This window comes from Monodon monoceros, unplaced genomic scaffold (genome assembly GCF_005190385.1).
Source record: "Monodon monoceros isolate NGI ecotype Baffin Bay Population unplaced genomic scaffold, NGI_Narwhal_1 Super_Scaffold_18, whole genome shotgun sequence".
NCBI lineage: Eukaryota > Metazoa > Chordata > Mammalia > Artiodactyla > Monodontidae > Monodon > Monodon monoceros.
In genome coordinates this window covers 40,507,474-40,527,564 of record NW_021703774.1, presented here as the reverse complement: position 1 = coordinate 40,527,564, position 20,091 = coordinate 40,507,474, and the positions used below count along the sequence as shown (strand labels likewise).

Below are 20,091 nucleotides of genomic sequence, written 5' to 3'. Positions count from 1 at the left end.
AGGGAGGGGGAGGTTGAGATTGAAATTGTCCTGGTATGTTCACAGGAAAGCAAGGAACAAGTCCCACTGCTCAGGGGAATTCCTCGCGTGCACAGTGTGGGCGTCAGGAGCACACATAACTGGCTAGTTTCATTTTTCCTCGCTTTTTCCATTTCTTCCTCCTCCCAGCTCCAGAACAATTTTCAACTTGCACTCCAGGCAGGTGGGAATGCCCCTTACGCCATATTCTAATTCTCTATACCTGTAAAATTCCATATTGTCACTCAATGTATTGCTTTGCTTACATAAAGGGAGTTTTTGAAGTTTAGAAATCCCTTTTTCTCAAAGCTTAGCTTTCAAGATTATCATTTTATTAAGCACCCGAAAAATACTAATTTGAGGGTGAAAGTTGAGCAATGCCTTCCTCATTCCAGCAGGTATTTACTCATCACGTAAAGAATAAGAAACATTGACTTGATGGATGGAAACCATAAGGGATCATGACTTAAAGGAAAAGGAAGATTATATCACTTTAACTTAAAAAATTAATACCTGTTAGGCATGGTTTGGAGATTATGTCACCTTGATTATCTGCTGTCATTCAACTATGTAAGTGGAGTTTAGGGATAGCACTGGGGAAGGAAGGTGCTTTGCTGAAGGGCCCATCAAAGCTATAAGCATATTACCAGTTTGTGCTGAGCCCGGGCAACTGGCACTTACACAATGCCTACACTGAAGCCTCCAAAGGTGGGGGCTTTTCTGGGCTGTCTGCCTTTTCTGGTCACTATATCTCATCATTAGAAGCATTTACTAATTTCCTTCCTTATGGATTCATATAAACTCATTGTAAGAGTTGATCAGCAGTCTTCTTTGTCTTTGTTTTTAGGAGGTGAATTTCTACTCACCTTGCTTGATTTAAAGACCATAAGAAGCTGCAATCCTGCCTAGCAGAACTTTCTCAGAGCTTTCTTGAATCCCTTTAACAAATACTCATTGAGTGTCTATGTGCCAAGCTACTGTTCTGGGCACTTGGCATGTCTCTCTTGCAGTACCAAGTATGGAGGAGTAGCAAAAGAGAACAATTTGAGGAGAAGAGAAATAGAAAGGGCAGGATTAATTGCATTGGGAAAGCACCAAACACACCATACATCATCAAAATCATGATGATGATTTTGCCTCTCTGCAAAAGTTTTGCAGTCAGTGGAATCTGTTACAACTGCACCCATATCAGTACCTTCTGGAAACACAATGGACCCTCAGTAACTGGAATATTGCCCTTTATTAAAAATGAATAAATTTTATTAATCATAAATTAATCATAAAATTAAGTACCATTTTACTCAGAATGAATCTGCAGTGCTGGTGATAAAGTTCTTTTGTCTTTAATTGCTCTCCTCTCCAGTCTCACTGGTCCTGGTCTTCTCAGCGTTCTCTACTTTACCAAGCTTTGTACTGAAACATTTCACCTGCTCTGTCTACAACCTGGTGTCCTCCAAATTCATGGAGTCACCTTCTTCATGGAAATCTCTTTGACTCTTCCAGCCAATGCTGACACGAATTCTCTCTCTGAATTTCTGTCATATTTCTAGTTCGATTCACATAGTTGATCTCAAAACTATACTGATGGCAGGATCTAGGTCTTAAATTTCTTTGTATTTTCCATAATGCTTAGGAAAATTATATGCATGTTGTAGGCCTAAGTAAATAAATAGGCAGGGGATGATGCTAAAATAGATAATACCTAGCAGAGCATGAACACTGACCATTGAGAGTACTCTGACCAATTCATATTGTCTGAACATCAGCCACACTTACACACATACACACACACACATCTATATGTAATGCTCACAATATTATGCAGGATGGATATATTACTCTCCGTTTCACAGATGAGAGATGAGGGACCTGAGTTTCAGAGAAGTTTCAAATTACTTGCTCAGGACATACAACCAATGGAAGACCCTAGATTTGTTGCACTCACCACCTGTGTTCTTTCCACTGTATTACTACTCTGATTACTACTTGGTGGTGGATCAGGTCCTCTGTCTCCTTGGGCTGAGATGTGCCTTTCAAAGGAGAGGGGGTTGGGTGACTGTTGAGTCTGACTAGAGCACATAGGTAATCAGTTCACTTAGACTGAGCCACCGCCATTGTGAGGAACTGCGCGGTGATACTTAACACTCATTTATAGCCAGTTTGCACAGTACTTTGCCTGTGTTATGAAGATTTGGTCAGAGAAGTTGAGTTTTCAAAGCCAAAGATCTGGTGGCTTGTTGGATGGTTCACAGTGAATCCCTTGGAACCTCTTAGTATTTCCATTTTATCTTAAGTGGTAAAAAAAATTATACTTGCCTTAAATTTCTCATAATTTCAAAGTACTTTGATCCTGCGTTTTTAATATAAAAATAAAATGTCATCATTATCCAATCATCTAGTTGATAACTGAGAAAAGAAAGGGCTTCTCTTCTCAGTTTGGCCAGTCATTAGTAAAGTGTCAAGTAAATGACACTTTCTAATACAGGAGAGAGAGCTGTAAGCCCCTCAGTCCCATTTCCTGTTCCTGAGCACACAGGAATATTTCATTTCCTCCTTGTTGCGTTGGGGTCACGTGACAGGGTCCTGGCCGAAAAAATTAGGACTGAAGGATATAAGCCACTTCTAGTTCTGCCCCTTAGAAGTATCTTAAACAATATTCTGGCTTTTGCTTCCCCGTCCACAGTGAGTTTAGAAGCCACTGATTTATGATTCCAGCATCACGAAAGGGAAGGAGTTTGAGTTCCTGAATAACCACTTGGAAGACAGCCTCTAAGGAGAGCTGCCAGACTTGCATTGGACAGTGACACGGGGGAGAAATAAACCTATGTGTGAGATCACTGAGATTGTTGTTATAGCAACTGGTATGTATTGCTCTGATACAGAAATTGGTACCGGAAGTGGGGTATTGACATAACCAAATCGATTTCTTTGACTGTTACACTAGACTTAATGTATATCATTGGTTTAGGAGGTTAGCAACAGGCTGAAAAGAAACTATTGGGTTGGCCAAAAAGTTCATTTGGGTTTTTCTGTAAGATGTTACGGAAAAACTTGAACGAACTTTTTGGCCAACCCCTTAATACCAGAACCTGGAAAGATGGAAATTCAGGTTATGCAGTGACAAATCATTTGCTACAATTATTGCCTGCTATTAATTAGAAGGTAGTCACATCACAATTTTTATCATCAGAGGAAATGGTTAGGAAACAGAGTCTTAGTAGTGTTTTTGGCTAATCTAGATATATGTACTACAGGAAAGAGATGACTCAGGAAAGAATTCATGAGTTTGCTAGCAAAAACAGAATACAGAGTCCAGAAATTCGGGCTATCAGATTAGAGAAAATAAATTTATTTTAGACTCCGACAGTAAGACGTGATACTAAAGGAAGGCTTTAAGTGGCAAATATCCAGTAAAAGTTCTCAATTGAATGAAGTTACTTGAGGTAAAATATCAAATCAAGGGTATGGCCTTCCCACCCATTGTTTCTGATAGCCTCAATTCATTTAGGTAATTACGTTAAAAGAGAGAAATGCATGGAGGGAAAGAGGAAAAACAAAAGTAGATTTGATAACGATGTCTAGAAAATAACTCTGGGTGTGCTTACTGGCACAAGGACCTGACTGGAAGCAAATATATCATATGCCTTCTAATTTTTAGAATTGCATTGCCAAAGAAACCAGGGGCCTGGACTTGAAACGTCTTTCCCTGCTCAAGGCTTAAAACAATTCTCGAGTTGCCAACCCATTCCAGACTGAGCGGAAGTCAAGCTTTTAGAGGTGCACTGTTCTGAAGGAAGAGTAGCCCCCCACCACCAAGCCCACTTCATATGTGGCCAAGAAGAAGAACAAAAAATGGAGTCCTTCTTAGAGCCAACTTCACACACATCCACCCTGCCCAGAAGGTATGGGCTTCACAGTGCTGACCCGGAGGGGCTCAGCGTGGCTGTGGACCATCATGCTGAGTGTTACCTATTATTTCCCTTTGCAAACGGGATTATTTTCCTGTTCTTTTTTCCATTATAAATGGGTTGTGATTGGTGAGGAAGTAGGATACAGATTACTTGTCTTTTTAATATGTAGGCTACTACACCTAGAGATCCTACATAAGACTGATGGAGAAGATGCTGCATTCCCCGGGTGTTCTGGACATTGATATGGTGGTGGTGACTGGATGAGACCTTGCATTATCCTCCATGGGGTGAGGTGAGCATGCTCTGTGAGTGAGAGGAAAGTAAAATAGATATTTGGTGTCCAGAAGTTTAGACTATTGCAAGAAACTTTTAGTGTCCACAATTTTGGAGTCTCTTCTTGGACATGCAGGAAGATTACATTTCCTGGGTCACTCTGAAGTTAGATGGGCTATGTGATTCCCAAGCTCCAGCCAATGGGACAGGAACAGAAGTGATGACTGTTATTTTGAGGCCAAGTGTGTTAAAATCTCATGTGTCTTCTTTACATTTTCTCCCATCTAAATAGCTGGAAGCAAAGAATTCTAAGATGAAAGAGCCACACAATGGAAGATGCCCAAGCAACACCAGATGCTCACGAGTAAGTAATAGCTTTGTATTGGGCAATAGTACTTATATCTGGAAATTGCTTTTTATAGCAGCCTGCATTGATTATCTTGACTAATATACTATTCTAAATGGAAAACTAGTTCATAAAGCTGGAAAAGCTCTTTATTTCTCTTGAAAGGAGTGAAATCGTCCTCCTGCCTGATCATCTTCATCACCATCATCTTCATTTGGTTCCAAAAATCCTTTTTTAGTATCTGTAACTTATTGGGCACCATGGCAGAGATTGGAGTGCAAAAAGGACTATGAAACTGAGGCTAGCCTTGTCCATTATCTGGCGGGAAAAGCATACAGATAAACAAAAATGACATAAAGAATTATATCCTAAGTGTAACAGCTTATAACATAGTTAATTCTGTTTGGAGGTGGGGAGGGGCAGTGATAGGTGCAGATCTCAGAGAGGAGGTTATGCAGGTGTCAGGTTCTAAAAGATGAAGAGAGATTTTCTAGTCAAATAAGGCAGGTGGAAGGCATTCTTTCTTTTTTATATATAGCATATATTGTCTATTATACTATTATACATTATTAATATGTTGTTATGATGTTATTAACTTTAGCGTTGTAAAGTGAGTGTAAAGGGACTACCTTTTTAAAAAAAATTTCATTGCAGTATAGTTGATCTACAATGTTGTGTTAGTTTCTGCTGTACAGCAAAGTGAATCAGTTATACAGATACATATATCCACTCTTTTTGAGATTCTTTTCCATATAGGCCATTACACAGTATTGAGTAGAGTTCCCTGTGCTATACAGTAGGTCCTTATTAGTTATCTATTTTATATGTAGTAGTGTGTATATGTCAATCCCAATCTTCCAGTTTATCCTTCCCCCTACTTTCCCCTGGTAACCATAAGTTTGTTTTCTACATCTGTAACTCTATTTCTGTTTTATATATAAGTTCATTTGTATCATTTTTAAATTAGATTCCATGTATGACTGATATCATATCATATTTGTCTTTCTCTGTCTGACTTACTTCACAATCTCTAGGGCAAGGGTCCCCAATCCCCGGGCCATGGACTAGTTAGTACCAGTCCACAGCCTGTTAGGAACCCGGCTGCACAGCAGGAGGTGAGCGGCAGGCAAGCGGACGAGGCTTCATCCGCAGCTCCCCATCGCTCCCCATTGCTCACATTACCACCTGAACCATACCTCCCCATCTGTGGAAAAATTGTCCTCCACAAAACCGGTCCCTGGTGCCAAAAATGTTGGGGACCGCTGCTCTAGGGCATTCGAAGTAGAGGAAACAGTGCAAAGGCATGCAGATATGAAAATCAGGAAAATAAATTGATTTATACAGTTAGAAATGAAAAGCATATTTATCACTCTCGTCAGCATCGATTTTATCATCCTATCGTCTAATTTATTTGTTAATTTTCATAGAGAAGGACCACATGGATTTGATCCCTGTTTTCCGGAGGATCTCAGTCCAAGGGAACATAGGTAGCAGATGAAGCAATGACCAAGTGCGTTAAGCTCTGTAATTCACTTGCTATGTAATATGGGCCAGGACACTGGACTTGTCATGATGTCACTAGTACTGTTGTACTAAAGAGAGAACTCATATTTATCCTTCCTGACTTATGCAAATCCAGTAAATAAAACGTGTGAAACCCGATTTGAAAAAACATATAAATAGCATAACATGTTCGTTTATGTTTTCAAAGGACAGTTAATGAGGGAGGATTGGGCTGGTATGAGTCAGAGTCATAGCAGTTTGTATGCCATCACACTAAAGGACATATCTTACTTCTTTCTGGTAGCAGTTGACTCAGTGTCCTCAAACAGATCTTACCTGGGGACTGTGGGACACCTGGAGGGCGAGCCTCTCTTGGGAGATGCATGCACACTGATTAGAGCGGTCCATGTGGGCAGGTGGGGCTGTTTACTCAGTATGCATGAGGGCAGTACCATCACAGCAGGAATTGGGATCAAAGTTTAAGAGGGAAATAAACATTTTAGTCAGAGGGCGGCTGGTTTGGGGGGTGAGTGGGTAAGGCTGTAAAATGGAAAATAAATCACCAGATGTGAAGCCGAGAGGATGAGGAACAAGTCAGGATGTAGAATGTAAGAGAGTTGGGACAAGTTGTTCAGAGCTAAGGTTTCAGGCAATGAAGGCACTGAAGGTCCACCTTTCACAGTGGTCCCTTTTCTGCGGCCTGGATAGCACATTTTAATACATAGCCGTCTAGGACATGACAAAGAGATACAAACCTCAGTTCATAAACTCAACATCATGGTCCAGGTCTTGGGACTTGTGAGCACCAGGTGAAATAAACACATGGTCAGTTGTTTCCAGCCATTGTCTTTCCTCCCCATTTCTAGGTGTGGATCACACTTCAAAGCTTCAGCATAGCAGTGACTCTTGATCTATCAGTGACACCCAAGGAGGCTATGCAGCAGGCCTGGGGATGCTATTGGCCCTCATAATTGGAAATAAGTCCCTAAAATACCCCATTTTCTCATGGTGGGCCAGCATAGAGCTGTGACCCATGCATCTATCTAAAACCCTCTTAAGCCTGTTAAGATTATCATAATCGATAACCTTGCAAGGACACCAGTCTTGTATAGTCAACTACTTTGTAACGTGGTATTTCCATGTCTTTGAGATCCTAAACCTGCTTTGTCAAAGCATGAATGCTCCTAGTATTTTGAGATTGAGTAAACCATTTCATTTTTATCTGCTGAGATCTTAAAGACTGTGACTGAGGTCTAGAGCTTTATCTTTGTCATCTAGGCCTATATAACATTACCTAACCAAGTCACTAGTCATGCACCTAGTCACTAGAGAAGCTCAGGCCAAAAAAACCCAGCCTAGAGACTTGGATGACATCGCAGCCCATCCAAGCCATCAATAAATCCTTGAAGCTTTAACCCTGCCCTCCTCCTATCCCCACCCCTGGCCCCCAATTTACAATACCCTCTCTTTTAGGAGACGGAGGTGGAATTACTTTGCATTGGAATTAATGGTATAAAGAGCTACCTTCTCATCTGAGTAATGCTAATTCGTCTCCATCCCTGGTCATTCACTACCTATTAGAAATATCCTGACAGCCTGCATCTCATTACCATTGCAGCAGGTCCAGCTCCCAAGAATAACCTTCTAAGGAGGATGAAATGTACGCCAGTGGCATCTAATACCAGGGCATTCACATTCATATTTTTAGCAGCATATATCAGTTAGCCCAACCTTTAGTGTACTCTATGTACTTTTAATAATCTCCATAAAAGCCTGATTTCCAATCCCTAGGCTCAAGCTGACAGTGTAAATAAAATCACCCAAATCCACGGGGTAAGAGAAATGAAAATGACAAGGATTAAAATTTGGTCAAACCTCTTTCTTTTTAAAAATTCTGCTTCCCTTCCAATTGGATCACGACCCTCTGTGTGCTCAGCTTAAGACCAGACGGTATGCTTTCACTTTTATTCCTATCTGCAGCAGGCTTACAGTATTTAGTGAGAGTCTGTAAAGAATGTGTGCTGGGTAGAGAGTTAATACCATAATCCCCTATCGTTGGGGTCAAATGCTGAATAGAGCAAAAGAATTAGAAAACATGTTACATACAATGGCAGGAAAAAATGCATCAGCACGCTGTTCTGTGAACACCAGCATCTATCGCCCGCAAGTAATGGCCATGAGGTAATAGAGTGGATAAAGAGATGTGTACTTGAAGTCCAGTGTGTTCACAGAGGCAGCGATGGAAGACTAGAGCACAAGTCTTAATCCCCATATACTCTGGGAGGTATTTGTCACCATTTTTAATTGCTTCTTCCCAAGTACCTGCTCCAAGTTAGTTCCTAAGTAACACATGTAGCCACTAAATTGTTTCCCAGAGTTGAACCCTGAGCTCTCTCTTTTCACTCTTCATCAGTGGGTGTGAATATTGTTCTCAAAGTGCTGTAATACATCTGTCTCTGGAGAATTCTCTTAACAAACAAGTAGAAATTTGAGGTACCGCAGGCAAAAATTGTTGAACAGCCCCCTTCCACTGTATCTTGGGAAAGTCAACCGAACTTCCCTGGAGTAAGATTACAAGCAAATAAGTAACCTTGTGTGGAAGTTCTATAAAGAGAAGAGAGAGAGAGAGAGAGTGTGTGTGTGTGTGTGTGTGTGTGTGTGTGTGTGTGTGTGTATCAGTGGTTTGGCCATAAAGTGACAAGTTGAATTTATTTTAAACAATATCCTTTAAAGTAGCAACTATTATAGATTCAGCATTTAAATTTTTAAATTTATTTTTAAATTTACATACAGTAAATTTGGGGGTGTAGAGTTCTATACTTTTGACAAATGCAGAATTGTGTAAGCACTACCACAGTCAATATACAGAACAGATCCATCACCCTCAACAATCCCTTGCATTGTTTCTTTGTAGTCAAATCTTTCACTCCCAAACCTTAAAAATCTTAAATTCTTATAAAGACAGTATTACACATGTATAACCTGCACGATGACCAAAATGACAACCTGAAACCATATATATAACAAAATAACAAAAACATCATCTATACATTTTAAATATATATATACTGTTGTATACATAAATAACTGGAAAGCCAACTTTCTTTTGTCAAAAAGGCTACTTATTGCTCAGTAAGTTCAGTGAGTGCAGAAATAGTCCTCTAACCCACTATTGTATCAACATGGACAAAAGAGCTTATTAAATGTACATTGAATTGAATATTAACCCACAGACTGAGGAGTGATTTTTACTTAAAATTGTAAAAGCTCATGACAACTATAACTAGAGATGTGACAGTCTCAGCATTGTAATTGTACCTTAAACACACAAAGAGAGATGAGGTAATAAGGAAGAAGGTAAAAGATTGTGTTTGTGTGTGTGTGTGCATGCACACACATGAGCACATGTGAGATTACACTACAAATCCGTTAGCACCCTAGACTGATGGAAATTGACTTATTTTTTGCACATGACCAATACTATATATATATATATATATATACACACACACACATATATATGACTAAATGAGTGAAAGCTAATGGCCTTAAGGAGAAAACTATTAGAAAAATTATTAATAAGGATTTTAGCATTATGTTTGTGAGGATAAACCTTTGCTCACTTAAATAAGACACCATGATTTACATGAAAATACTGAGTACGGTTTGATTCTCACCAGGAAGTATTAGACATGTTATGACTAGTTCAGCATATCATCTCTTTCCTGAAGGGTATACTGACTAAATTACTACAGGAATCTTATAGCAAGCAAATAAATCACTATTGCTTAAAAAGGAAGTATTAATATGTCCTTAATTTTATGCATTGTCTTCTCAAGCTTCTTTACGGGCTCCTCCTTACCTAGCTGGTGTTCTTTTCCTCATATGTCACTCATGTTCATGGAGGAATCATCTATACCTGTAATTAGAGACTCCAATCTACACCTCCAACCCAGGTTTCCCTCAAGAGTTACACATTTTCCAGCTTCCTACTTGATCTCTCACCCTGTATGACCCGCAAACCCAAACTTAAATTGTCCAAAATGGAGCTCAGTATCTGTCAAACCAAATGGTTCCCTCTCCACAGAATTTTCCATAAACTTCTATTAGTTCTTATCTCACTTCCTGTTTCTTTCATGGGACTGCAGGCGATGAACATGTGCCTCTTCCCCAGTGCCTGGCACAGTGCCTGGCATCTGGTAGGCATTTGTAAATATTTGTGGAAGGAATGAGTGCATACGACACTCATATGCATATAAATAGAAACTTATTTCCACCCCAAACCCCAATGTTTATGAATGGTTTTTAAATGGATGAGTACCTCTGATACACATATAGATATAAGCATTTATTCCCATACCAACCACCAACTACCGTATCTACATAATGTCTAGAGATCAAATACTGTCTGCTTTGTGCAGCAGGGAAAATAACTAGCACATTTCAGTTTCTTTCCTATTATCTTTTCTCATTGAAATCATATTCTTTTTTATTCAACATCATAACATAAGCATCTTTCCTTGTCTTAAAAAGGCAGGGCAGGAGTAAAGACACAGATGTAGAGAATGGACTTGAGGACACAGGGAGGAGGAAGGGTAAGCTGGGACGAAGTGAGACAGTGGCATGGACATATATACACTACCAAATGTAAAATAGCTAGCTAGTGGGAAGCAGCCGCATAGCACAGGGAGATCAGCTTGGTGCTTTGTGACCACCTAGAGGGGTGGGATAGGGAGGGTGGGAGGGAGATGCAAGAGGGAGGAGATATGGGGCTATATGTATATGTATAGCTGATTCACTTTGTTATAAAGCAGAAACCAACACACTACTGTAAAGCAATTATACTCCAATAAAGATGTTAAAAAAAAAAAGTCCCAGATATTATTTGCACCAATTGAATAATACTACCTCAGAAAGAAGTTCTTGCTTTATACCAAAAGTTCAGTTGGGAGCATCGTGAGGACCTCCTGTAGAAGCTACTCCTGTTCAACCGTCTATACTCTACACCAGTGATTCTCAAAATGCGGTCCCTGGACCAGAAGCATCGGCAGCATCTAGGAACTTGTGAGAAGTGAAAATTCTTGGTCTCCACCCCACACTTTCTGAATCAGAAACTCTGGCGTGGGGTCTGAGATGTGTGCTTTAACAAGCTCTCTGGGTGATTTCAATGTACAAAAACAGTTTGAGAAACATTGTCATACACTCTCCAGAGAAAGGTCTACCTGCTGCATGGGAATCTTTCTGCACTAACTCTTTTTCCACGCACTCTCACTATTCAGTTCACTCCCTCATCAGTTTCACGTCATATTCATATTGAAAAAAGCCTTCTGTATTTGATAATGAGTCTTTAGAACAAGGACTGGTTTCTTGTTGTATGTAAAACATAAATAGAAGTATGGTATACGCAGTGTTTTTTAACTTAGTTTTAGGAACAGAAATTTGCTTCAAATGAAATATTATGTAGAAGCCCTGTGTGTGTGTGTGTGTGTGTGTGTAGGGGAGACAAAAGGAATCACTGTGTTTAAATGTGGTTGAAGGGGTGGGGGAACCAGAGTCTGCCCACTCAACTGGGCTTCCTTCCACCCTTTTTTCCAGGATGCCTCCAGGGAACTGAATCTGAAAGCCTCTGAAGCAGTGGAAAGGGAACGTGCTGGGGAGTCAGGAGACCTGGTCTCTGGTTTGTTTCTTTGGGCAATTCATTAGGCATCTGTGAGCCACATATTCCTTATCTGAAAACGATAATGAACCTGAAATTTCCAGCTCCCAGTTTCTTCTTCTTCTCTTTTATTGTTTAGCTTTCCGAAGAAAAAGATCTGAGTTTTTGGCAAATTCTCCCTTCCTTGGAGACACAGGAATACATGTTGGCTGTGTCATTTGCAAGTACTCTGTCGTCTCCTTCAGTATTGACTAACAGGCATTAATGAATAGACAGGGCCAGGCTGCCACCGTTTGGAGTGCCAGGAAAGAGAAAGAAATCTCCCACTCAAGCGCCATTAGCATTGAACAGATTTTCAACCCCAGCATTTGACTGGGACTATGGGCTGATGACATGGGGATATGTGAAGAATTCAGGGAGTAGCAGAACAGAGTTGCCTTGGCCTTTTCTGCAGCCTTCTCCTCACCTTCTCTATCCCCCTCCCCTTCCCTTTTCTCCTCTCCTTCTTCCCGCCCCACTCCTCTTCCTCAGAGGGTTTACAAAGCACTGGCCTACAGTCACTCTTCCCATATTACTTAATCTGACTCTCTGTATGTGCTTGACACTCCCAAGACCAAAATCTATGATGGCTAATGAAATGTCCAGGTGTCCTCAAGTGTCATGAGTGTTACTTTCACACTCTATCCTGCAGGAACCTCTGTATTTCCATCTTCTTTTTCTTCCTGACCCTTCTCTTCTTCCTTTCAGTCGCCCTGACTCTACTGAGGCCACTTCTTAGAGACAACTCTAAACCTACTGGTGGCTATCAGAGTGAAGGTGGGAGATGAGCCCAGGTCACAACTATCCCATTGTTATTGGCTGAATGTTTTTGTCCCTCCCACCCCCTCCATAATTCATATTGTTGAAGCCTAAGCCCTAATGTGATGGCGTTTGAAGTGAAGCCTTAGGGAGGTGATTAGTCATGAGGGCAGAACCCTTATCAATGGGATTCGTGTCCTTATAAAGGAGGCTCCAGAGAGATCCTTCTGCCATGTAAGTACACAGTGAGAAGATGACCGTCTATGAATCAGGAAGCCAACCAGCCTCCAGAACTGGGAGAAATCAATTTCTGTCATCTATAAGCCGCCCCATCTATGGTATTTTGTAGCCAGAACAGACTAAGACAGCTATCCTTATGTAAAGTAGGGTTTGCGTGTGTCTGTGTAAGTGTGTATGTGTGTGTGTGTGTGTGTGTGTGTGTGTGTGTGTATAGGGTGCTGGTAGTGGAGCAGTGGGGAAACCTGAGGGGCAAGTTGGGAATGATTTTATACTTTTGTAACTTTGCTCCTATAGTCACCTCTGATGCCTCTGGAAAGAAGGTCATTCTGGCCTTGGCTCAGCAAATGACAAGGGACTAATTCTCTGAGATGCAGAGACCTTGCTCTATCAGTCATTCTCTGATGTGTCAGAGGTTTCGACAGAAATACCAGAGGCTCTTTAATTAAATTTGTGGACCAAAGATGGCCTGACAGGGAAAGCATACTGATAAAAATCTGTGTTATAGCTTACATTTTACATTAGACTGTACTACTTGTGCACATATAATTATATTTTTCAAATGGAATTTTTAAAATGGAATCTACACCTATGTGTTTTTGTTTGCTTTTATCATGTGGAAAACTAAAGTATAGACTGCTTGGTTTGGACAGCTGGCAGCGTTATCCATCCCCATTTTTCTCTCTCCTATATTTTCAGCATCCCCCGAGCTTTAGTCTCTTTGCCTTCTGCATGTAAATGGGAGTAAATCTCACCTATCTTTCACCTTTGTATTCCCCTTTACCCTCTGGTCTCCTTCTCCTTTTCTCTCAGTCAAGCTCATTGAGACAAGAGTTAATGCTTAGGGTCTACCATGGTGCCTCTGCCTTTTCCCTCACAATTACCCATGACTCCTCCAGCTTCCATTGCCCATCAACCTCCATCCCCACTCTGCTGAAACTGCTCTTGCTAAGTCACCTGTCTCAAATCCCATGACAACTTTTCAGTCACTATTGCATCTGAGCTCTGTAAGAAAAGCTCATCATTTCCTTCCTGATTTCTTCCTCCTTCGGAGTCTACAACCCCACTCTCTCCTAGTTTTCCTCATAGCTCAAGAATCCATTCCTCCCAGCCTATGCTCATTCTCCCTGAGGTTCTGTCTTGTATCCTCTGCTTTTCTAGGCTATTTACTCCTCCTGGGTAAAACCATCCACACCCAGGGGTTCAGCCTTCACCTATGTGCTGATAGTTTCCAAACCTATACCTTCAGCCCAGATCTCTGTCTCATGAGCTGTAGACATATTTATTTTAGAATGTTTCCATTTAATAAGAAGCTTAAAAGTAGGTATGTTAAATTAAATTTATCATCATAACATTTAAACTCTGCTCCTTTAACCTGGTGAATAGCACTGTTCAACCACCCACATGAGATACTGAGATTCTTCTTAGACTTGACTATACCTACATTCAATCAATCAAACGCTCCTAGTATGACAACCCTCTCTAATGTCTCCACCAACTGTCATCACTACTGCCAGTATTTTAGGTTGTGTTCGCTTTTCATCTGGGCAGATGCCTCTGGGCTCCCTGCCTTTTAGTCTCCCATACCTACAAATCACCTTCAATCCATCCTCCAGGTGATCTTTCCAGAACAGTATTGTCCAATATGGTAGCCACAAGCCACATATAGCTATTTACATTTAAATTAATTAAAATTAAATAAAATTTAAAATTCAGTTACTCTGGCTACATTTTAAGTGCTCAATAGCTCATGCGGCTCATGGTTGCCCATTGAACAGTGTAGATAGAGAGCATTTGCATCATTGCAGAAAGTTCTATTGGCTAGTGCTGTTCTAGAACATAATCGTTTCATATCCCTGCTTGCTTCCCAAATGATTCCCCACATACTTCAGAGTAAACTCCAAACTCCTTAGCTTGGCATGTAAGATCCTGCCCTCTAGTCCACTCTCCCTTTCACTGTACCCTCCACTTGAAACCTGCGCTTCTGTCCTGTCAACCCACTGGCCCCTGTCCCCATGCTTCTGCTTTTGGTTATGCCCTTTCCTCCACATAGAAGAACTGCCTCCCTGTGTCCCTTTAGAACTCCTGCATATGCGTCAAACCCAGCTCAAGCACCATTCCCTCTGTGAAGCTTTTCCTTGATTTTCTAGGCAGAGTTTAGACTCACCTTTTTATATTTTCCCTGGCAGCTTATACTACTATGATACTTCTCATTCAAAAAAAAAATCTATTGCTTCACTGTGGAAGGCTGAAGAATGCCTCCCACCCCAAGACATTCACATCCTAATCTCCAAAACTGTTAACTATGTTGCCTTACATGGCAAAAGGAACTTTGCGTATGATTGAGTTAAGCACTTGAGACAAGGAGATTATTATGGATTATCCAGATAGACTCTATGATGTAGTCACAAAGGTCCTTACTAGAAGGATGCAGGAGTGTCAAAGTCAGAGATATAGAGAGAAGAAGGATATGGGATGATCAAAGCAGAGTTTAGAGTGATGTGAAGATACAAGAAGGGGCATTAAGCCAGGGAATAAGGTGGCCTCTAGAAGCTGGAAGAGACAAGGAAACAGGTTCTTCCCTGGAGCCTCCAGAAGGAATGCAGCCCTGTTAACCCATTTTGGACTTCTGACTTCCAGAACTATAATATAATGACCTTGTGTTGTCTTAAACCAGTTTTCCACAACCCCCTCTCTGTGCACCGGTACCAGTCCGGGGCCTGTTAGGAACCGGCTGCACAGCAGGAGCTGAGCGGCAGGCAAGTGACGGAAGCTTCATCTGCCGCCCCCCATCGCTCACATTACTGCCTGAACAACCATCCCCCCACCCGCACCCCCCACCCTCCCTGCGTGGAAATACTGTCTTCCACGAAACCGGTCCCTGGTGCCAAAAAGGTTGGGGACTGCTGTTTTTTGTTTGGTTGTTTTTTTTTGTTTTTCTTTTTGCGGTACACGGGCCTCTCAGTGTTGTGGCCTCTCCAGTTGCGGAGCACAGGCTCCAGACGCACAGGCTCGGCGGCCGTGGCTCACGGGCCTAGCCGCTCTGCGACATGTGGGATCTTCCCGGACCGGGGCACGAACCCGTGTCCCCTGCATCGGCAGGCCGACTCTCAACCACTGCGCCACCAGGGAAGCCCCTGCTGTCTTTATTTATTTATTTTTTTTGCTGCATTGGGTCTTCATTGCCGTGAATGGGCTTTCCCTAGTTGTGGCGAGTGGGGGTTACTCTTCATTGCAGTGCACAGGCTTCTCATTGTGGTGGCCTCTCTTGTTGTGGAGCAGGGGCTCTAGTCGCACGGGCTTTCCATAGTTGTGGCACGCGGGCTCAGTAGTTGTGGCTCACGGGCTCTAGAGTGCAGGTTCAGTAGTTGTGGCGCACGGGCTTAGTTGCTCCGTGGCATGTGGGATGTTCCTGGCCCAGGGATAGAACCTGTGTCCCCTGCATTGGCAGGTGGATTCTTAACCACTGGGCCACTAGGGATGTCCCAGGACCGCTGTCTTAAACCAATAAATTTGTGGTAACTTTTTACAGCAGCAGTACGAAAGTAATATATTTACTTTTTCATCCATTCATTCATACATTTATGCCACATATCATTTGACAGGAATTTGCTGAGTACATGCTTTGTGCCAGACCTAGCATTATATACTAAGAATAATGAATAAGACTCCATTGTTGCTGGGGGAGGTATGATGGAGGAAAGGGAGAAGGCAAGAGTCCTGGAAACTTGGAATTGTAAAGGTAGTGAGGGGCCAGACTATGAAGGACCCCTCATGCTGCTGCCTAAAGTTGAGGCTGTTTTCTGTAGATGATGCAGAGCATCATTAGTTCACGGTCAGATCTTTGGCTGCCCAAGCATGGAAGTGGATTAATTCTGGAGGCAGGAAGACCCATCAGGCTGCTGCATTTTTCTGGGTGAGAACTGATGAGGACCAGAAGGAGGGCCGTGGGAGGATAGTTAAGGAAGTAGATCTGGTAACAGTGGGGTGATATTTCAGAGGTAGAATCGATGGGATTTTGTGATCAGTTAAATACCGTGCATGAGAGGGCAGAAGCCAAGATGAGTCTGCTCCAAGATGACCCCGAGAACGGATGACTCTAAGTCAGTGCCTGGCACACAGTGGATAAGAAACAATTGTCTTGAATTGGATTGTGTGGCAAGAAGACAATGGTGTAGATCATCGCTGGGAGGAAAGGATGATGCCAATGAATCTGAATAGTGGAGGAAAATAAATAGAAGAATAAGTGTGTGTGTGTGGGCACAGGGTGCTGGGGGAAAAGGATGTGAAACCTGTGTCCTGTTACTCCGTATGATTTTTACTACTCGATTTAAGCTTCTGCTCTTTAAGCTAGAACCATGTTCAGAGAGTGAATTTAGAAACTGTATAACCACCTTGAAGATGCCAGATTTCTCTCAATGACAAGTTTCGCTATTATTTGGATCTGAAATGGTTTTGAGCAGGGGAGGGAGAGTAAGGGGTGGGGGTTGACTTTTAGTGCATTTGCTGCATCATTGCGGAATGAGGGCAGTGCCTCAGTTTTCTCTCTCCATACCTCCCTTTGCTGATGGCTCGATCTGAGAATGAAATGTGCTCTGGCATTGGGTGGTGCTACATAGGCCTCCCTCACCCAAGACCCTCTGCAGCGTCCATGTGGTGGTGAATATTTGCCACACTGAAATATACATCTATGATCTCTGCTCTTCCAAGTGACATCCTGGTTCCACAACACTGATGGAAGAATATGCACAATTATCTAGCAAAGGCCCTGAAGCTCTTGTTTCCCACCAACCTCACTCTGCGGCATACTGACTATGGCCCCTGTATAACAGAACAGGGTCCATGGTTGGGAGACAGATCTCTTCTTGGATTTGTGTTTACATAAAACATTGTTCTAACAGCCATGAATTGTGACTTTGCAGAGGAAAGGGGAAAAATCTTATGGTTTAATTAGTTTGGGAAATTCTGGGTTAAACAAATGTACTTAATTCTCCAAGACCTCCCAGAAGCTTTACTCTAGAAATGCGTGCTGTGAATATCTGAGATAAAGGTAAAGATTTTCCTAAACATATTTGACTCCAGAGCACTATAAACATTCTGTGGAAAAGTGCTCCCTGCATCAGAGTTTGGAAAGAGTTGTCCTACTGAATTAGAGCGGCCAAGGTGTTTTTATATGCCTGGCACACTTAGCAGGAGGCTATAGCAAAGAACTCTAGCCATTATCCATCTTCACAAAGTCTCCAATGAGCATGAATCACTCAAGATTGACTGAAATGGTCATTGGACTAATCCTTCTATTGTGACACATTTAGTTCGTTGTGTGTTTTTTAAAAAAAATTTTGGAGTATAGTTGATTTACAATGTTGTGTTAGTTTCAGGGTACAACAAGGTGAATCAGTTATACATATACATATATCCACTCTTTTTTAGATTCTTTTCCCATATAGGCCATTACAGAGTATTGAGTAGAGTTCCCTTCGCTATACAGTAGGTCCTTATTTGTTATCTATTTTATATACAGTAGTTGTGTATATGTCAATCCCAATCTTCCAATTTATCCCTCCCCTCCTTCCCCCCTGGTAACCATAAGTTTATTTTCTACATCTGTAATTCTATTTCTGTTTTGTAGATAAGTTCATTTGTAGCCTTTTTTAGATTCCACATATAAGCGATATCACATGATATTTGTCTTTCTCTGTCTGCCTTACTTCACTCAGTATGACAATCTCTAGGTCCATACATGTTGCTGAAAATGACATTATTTCATTCTTTTTTATGGCTGAGTAATATTCCATTGTATATATGCACCACATCTTCTTCATCCATTCCTCTGTTGATGGACACTTACGTTACTTCCACGTCCTGGTTATTGTAACTAGTGCTGACACATTTAGTTTGGATTGGAACTCACTTTTGCTGATGAGCCAGAATATAGGTGTAAATTAGAGCCACCTCTGTCATCCTTCTATAACTTATCACACTTGGAGTTTCATTTCCTCTCCCTAGCCCAACCCCACAAATGGCTTCTTACAATAAAAACAATTCATGTTGGTTTCCTTCTTAAAAATTGTTTTAAAAATACTTTGAAGGGCTTTCCTGGTGGCGCAATGGTTGAGAGTCTGCCTGCCGATGCAGGGGATATGGGTTTGTGCCCTGGTCCAGGAGGATCCCACATGCCGTGGAGCGGCTGGGCCCGTGGGCCGTGGCCGCTGAGCCTGCGTGTCTGGAGCCTGTGGTCTGCAATGGGAGAGGCCACAGCAGTGAGAGGCCCGTCTACCACACACACAAAAAACAACAACTTTGAAAACACTAGATAATTTTCTTTGGATATTGAAGCATAATACAATAGTGCGTAGTTATTTATGTTCTGTTTCTCTTATTCCCATGCGAATACAAATGCACAGTATTTTGCAGTTTTCAGTGAACTTTATCATCTATAATCTCATTTGATCCTTAAAACAACTTGACAAGGAGGTGATGAAACCCCATTGTCTTAAGTCTGCTATAACAAAACAGCACAAACCAGGTGGTTATAAACAGCAGAAACTTATTGCTCAAAGTTCTGGAGGCCAGTATGCCAGCATGGTCGGGTTCTAGTGAGAGCCCTCTTCCAGGTTGTAGATGGCTGACTTCTCATTGTGTCCTCACAGGGTAGAAGGAGTGAGGTAGCTCTCTAGAGCCTCTTTTATAAGGGCACTAATCCCATTCATGAGGGCTCCACCCTCATGACCTAATCACCTCCCAAAGCCCCACCTCCTAATACCAGCACATTGGGCATTAGGTTTCAACATATGAATTTTGGGGGGAATATAAACATTCAGCCTATAACACCCATTTCATAGAAAAGTGAAGCAAATAACATATTTGGATGCCTAGTTTATGCCAGGTATTTGGCAAAGCGTTTTACGTGTATGAGCTCATTTAAAGTTCTCTGTATTAGGACAGGCTACCCTCATGTTAAAAATGAAGAACTTGAGACTATGCGAGTGACTTAACTTGCCCAAGGCCACATAACTTATAAAAGTAAGGTGTGGTATTTAAACCCATGTTTGTTTAACGCCCAAGCCCACTCAACTTATAAAAGTAAGGTGTGGTATTTAAACCCATGTTTGTTTAACCCCCAAGCCCACTCTCCTTCCACTACGGCACCCTTAAAAAGAGGACGCCGAGAACAAGGGCAGCTCCAAGATTTGCACAAGTTCACACAGCAAGTTGGGGAAAGTGCTGGGATTAGGACATAATTCACTTGACTTTTAGTCCAAGGGCCTATTTACTACATACTTTTGCCAGGTCACTGGAAGGTGTTTTCAAGAGTAAGTTATGCCCTGTGAAATGTCACCAACAGCAGC

The 20,091-nt window shown here is 41.7% G+C and overlaps 1 long non-coding RNA gene across 2 annotated transcripts in view; it reads left to right on the top strand.

The window, feature by feature from the left end:
- Nucleotides 1-20,091, top strand: part of LOC114899870 — a 134,551-nt gene that overhangs the window by 96,432 nt on the left and 18,028 nt on the right. The window contains exons 3-5 of one of the 2 annotated variants that reach the window (XR_003794654.1): nt 4,099-4,221; nt 4,495-4,566; nt 11,647-11,696. This is a non-coding gene — a long non-coding RNA (uncharacterized LOC114899870). Of the gene's footprint in view, nt 1-4,098; nt 4,222-4,494; nt 4,567-11,646; nt 11,697-20,091 lie in introns of those variants that run through there. The other variant, XR_003794653.1, reaches the window with a different exon arrangement.